Source organism: Atta colombica, unplaced genomic scaffold (genome assembly GCF_001594045.1).
Source record: "Atta colombica isolate Treedump-2 unplaced genomic scaffold, Acol1.0 scaffold38, whole genome shotgun sequence".
Classification (NCBI taxonomy): domain Eukaryota; kingdom Metazoa; phylum Arthropoda; class Insecta; order Hymenoptera; family Formicidae; genus Atta; species Atta colombica.
Genome location: NW_017259490.1, coordinates 1705306 through 1710555, shown reverse-complemented (window position 1 = coordinate 1710555; position 5250 = coordinate 1705306).

The window sequence follows — 5250 nt, the reverse complement described above, 5'->3', positions numbered from 1 at the left end:
TTTCACTGAGAGAGTGCAGCCGTATAGTACCGTGCTCGGTCCTTTATAACCTACACGAAGGCTTTTGCCTATAGTGGGGGCCCGGTCGTCGTCGGATAACAGCTACGTCCTCTTTGACACCGCGACACTCGCGAATTAGGTTCTGTGTCTAGGGAGGACCGATGACATGGCCATTGCCAAACAAGCACGCGCTCCACTGCGATTGCAAAATCTTTTGTAATTGCGTGCACATTGAAAATGTGCTAAATGTGCGTGGTCATTCGACATGAGCTCCGAAAAGGGGTACAAGAATCAGATCGGATAGGGTCGTGAGAACTGATTCTGTGTACGCGCGCCTGAAACAACGCTTCGCCACATTGTGCCCCATGTCAAATTAGATTGTCAGCGTCTATCGAGATATGATGATGGAAAGGTAGTTCATATAGGATAATGGAATATCCCCTCGGGATATTCACTGCACAAATGAGCAGCGAGTTAGCGTATTAATTATTATTTTAAAACGATTCTGCGTTGTGGCACGTAGCAGGGTTTCTTCCGTATCTTATGTTATACTTTCGCATACATCTCTGTCAATTGAATCTCTCAGCTCATGATCGTATGTTTATGACAACAATTGATCATGTGAAGTTTTCGTCAAGCAATTTCTTTACAATTGAATTGTTGAAAGTTGGGTTTATATGTAGACTGATTCTAACCGTGATATTAGTGTGTGAGTGTTGTTTTTCTTTCATTGATAATTTATTTAATTTTATAATGCTCTGAATCCAAAGTCATTATCACTTCGTACTCACAGCAATTTTACACTGCTTAATTACAACGAAGTGCGTGCAAATAACATGCATTATGCGAGCGAGCATGGCGGATTGGCATACGAAAGTTTAGATCGAACGATAGACCAGATCGTGCAGGGTCGTGAGAAAAATTTGTACACGTGGGTGAATACATTCGAGATTGATGTTCTACTGAATACATTTTATGGAAGTTCTTTTTTTTTATTTAAACTCTTTTTTTGCTTTGGTCTAATATTTGCATGTAATTATATTGCGTATTTTAATTTTAACATTAATAAAAATATAATGCAGTCACTAAAAGAGATCCTGAGATTAGTATACCATATGCTTCTTTTTTTCGACATTCTATAAATAATTATGATAGTACGAGGCTTTTATTTAAAACAAATTATCTAGAAAAAATAAAGAATATTTTTCTTATCATTTCATTAATAGATATTGATTGCGTTCAGCAAAAAACTTCGCATTCGTAAAATGAGATTCAATTCCACTTTTTAAAGAAATGTATTCTAAGGCAATATTCTTTGAGAATATAATTAGATCAATAATTAATAAAATAGTATGAATTATAATAGACAATAAAGAGTGTAACCAGTGATTATTTTAAACTTATGATAATATAAGCTTTTATAATTTAGAAGAATTTTATTTAGAAAAAATAAAAAAAATTATAATTGTGTAATGCTGTAATGACATTAGAACAAAACTAGAGCACTATTTTAGTGCTCAAATAATATTTTCGGTATTAATTTACATGTCGCTGTGTAACACTACAATACGCCGAAATCATTTTCAGTCTTAAAACGCAGTCATAAACCAAAATGGGATAGTAATATCATAAATTAAATTAATGAGCAATTTAATAACATTGATGCTGATAAGCATTTTGAAAAAAAGATGTAAACAAGCATTCGATGTTAATAAGCATCTTTTAGAACTATAAATAATTTATTGTAAATAATATTACTTCAGCCGGCATTCGAACTCGAATAAAAAATTCTCGGTAAAAAATTCTTTTTCTAGGTATCTAGCCATTAATAAATATTAATTGCAGAAAAAGTAGCTTTACAACTATTACAAGAATCTTTAATATGATTGATTATACTTTAGCTCCAGTGAGAAACTAAAAGCAAGAACCGATCATATTAAAAAAATCTTACAGTTGCTAACTACTTTTTCTACGAATTATTGATTTATTTCTTATAAATTACGCTTGTTACGTTCCATTTATTTTCATTTTTAACATCCTGTTTCTGTTTATTTGCATTAGAATAAACAAAATAAATAAGCACTGGAAAAAGAGATCTGATTGATTAACAAGAATTCTGCTTGAAAATGTACAAAATTAATATATATAGAAAATTAAGAATTTTTTGATTGAATCTATTATAATTCTAGTTGAGATAACCAGAATTCTGATTGATAGAATCTTCTGGTTCATCCATTTTCAATCAGAAACTTTTCTCAGTGAAATCTTGAGATTTTCCAATAAATATCTTTACTCAGGTGTGAAATAAACGAAACAATATTTAATAATCCACGATATTACTGGTTTTATCGCGCAGCAAACGCAGATAGAAATATCAATAGAAACGGTCTCGGTGGATCTTAAGGACGATGAGCACCAGTGAGAAGAAGAAAGTGACGGAGAGACCGCGATGGAGTGGCTAATATCACATTCAGGTGCCGCGCGAGAATGATGTATATTAATTCGGGAGAGTCACGGGGTAATTGATGTTCCTATTTCTTAAGTTAGTTGCGAAGCATCCGCGCGCGATCTATGTGAAGCCTGAAAGATGACGATACGCTTTCGCTCGTTGTTATTATGGACGGAAGAATACTTAGCATAATCGATATAGTCATCGATTCGGCGTGTCTGCTTGTATTCATCAGCTTATCGAATTTGTAATAATGAAGGCAAAGTCAATTATCAATTCATGCTCATGTAATTCTGCACTGCTTAATCATAATGTGGATATAAATATTTGATACATCGGGATCGATTCTAAAAAAATGATTTCAAATTGAGTAATTCTTGAACAATAGTGAGAGGACATTATCACGCAAATGCCGGTACTAATTGCATTAATTGCATCCTCAGCAGTGTAAGTATCGCATAAAATCGATAAAAGTAGTCCATTAGAGAGATTTCAATTCCGCGGAAATATATCGGCGACTTTCGCGATACAGCCGGCTTTCAAATTTCTGTGAAATTATCATAAAATTTCATAGCAATAAATGGCGACGCGTAGCAGCCGCAGTATTCAAGTGAATACTTACTTATTCCGTTTCAAGATTTATATCGATATCGGAGCCAATTTCTCAGGAAGAAATTGCATTCACTTGCTTTTATTAGGTCGGATGGAGGCGTATTCGAGTTCACTCTCGGTATCATCAATGGAAAGACGAGGCGAATGGATACGCTTGCGGCGCCGGCACCGCGCGAAACGTGGAACACGATGTTATTACTTCTCGAAGCATCGATTCATCTCCACGCGAGAAGAGGCACGTGCCTAGACACTTGGTTCATTATCAATGCTGCGGCATTTTCTGCTCAGCTGATCATCTTGACTTCATCACGAAGCATTAGCGATCCACAATGTTGTGACAGTAATGAAGTCGCTTGACAGTAAGAAACAGATGTATGTACAATTGTTTGATCTGCTTAAGTTATAATACTATCTTTATCACAGCATTGTTATTGTCAATAACTAATGATATAAAATATTATTATATTATATAAACAACAGAATTCTTCAATTTCTAGCATGATTTTTTTAAAGAGATTTTTGAGATTTTAAAACTATACTCTTTTCAATATATTATCATATTTATAATATTATGTTTACATATTATGTTTCTGCGCGAAGAATTTTAAATATAAAATTAGAAAACATTAGTGACGTTTAAATATAAAAAGATAAGATACGTGAATTTAAGAAATTGTAAAAAAGAAATTAGAATATAATAGAAATAATTTTTTTCTGGTATCTCTAACAATTATGAATATATTGTACACAATCACGTAATATTTCGACTATATATTTGTATAATATGTAGAGAATTATATTGAGTTGATATATAGTTCATTATTATTGTTGCTATACATCTTAATGTGATCGCGAGCGGATTCCATGGCGCTCAGCTGACCGTCTTAAAACTTTCGAAGGGGAAAGTTATTTTCACGAAGCTATTTTCACACTCGCAGATCCGGTCTAAGTGTTTACAGGAGCGTTACATATATCTTCGTTATTCACTTGTAACTTGCGTGCAACTCGTAATTTAATCAGTTTTATTTCCTGTATTGCGTAAAAATTTATTCGGAGACTATCACTCCGTTACGCATTTATACGGAACTTACCGTTATTGATATTAGAACCAACAACGATTAATATATATCCATTTGTATTATTCATAATATATTATATTTATATCTCTTTTAAAGATGAGGGAAAATAAATTAACCTATTTACATATTGCAATGAAGGTCAAACAAAAAACGCACTGTTATAATTTTAATAAAAACTTATAAACTACGTTTATTTTGATTGCTTTTGTAATTTTAGTGTTAATTATCTTGATGAATTATGAAATATTTTTTCTCGTAATAAATTAGTCGAGCTGTTTAAACAATTTAATTGTATTTAGCATTTTTGAAATTCAAAGAAATAAACTTAAATCGAGAAGAAAAAAAGGAGATCATAATTCTTTTAATAAATTTAGAAAATTCTAAGTTTAATATATGTGAACAAATCATGTTTAGTGAAAAAATATGACATTATGACAGAAAAATTTCAATTATTTCCTCCAAATTGTGCCTCGATTAAAAGTCACGATTGCTTGCATCAACGTTATCGTAGATTTCGTGCAACTCCAACGGAGAGCATAAATTCAGCCGAGGTAGGTGAAGCTTGCCAGCCTGGCATCTAATGTTGAAATCCGACGGAGCGTTTTGCGTGACTGGCCTGGCTGACAAGTGTCAACGGCCCGTTACGACTAGCGTGTACATATAATTTCACGAGCCACGCGTGATTTTCCTTCATTACGAATTTTATAGCGCAAGTCATGTTCTACCTCGTCACCGAGTCGCGCGTTATCGCTAGTCTATAATCAACGAGTAAGTCGATAAGAATAATTGAGATTCTAAAAAGAATTAGATTAAGGTGATAATTGACGATATCTCGATACGCGTTTTAGCTTTCTAAGCAGCGAATGTCAATGTGTACGTTTTATGTAGCACTAATGTACTGTATACTGCGCGAACGTTATAGTTTACCCCGTTGAAGACAATCGTGACATATTTGGCTTCTTCTTCTTCTTCTTCTTCTTCTTCTTCTTTAAAAGAAGGGTTAGAGATCTTATAATGAAGTTTAAGAAGTAAGCGATTTATCAAAATTCTACGAAAGAGGAAGATATATGTATATAAGTACTATTTCCTTAGTACATATATATATATATA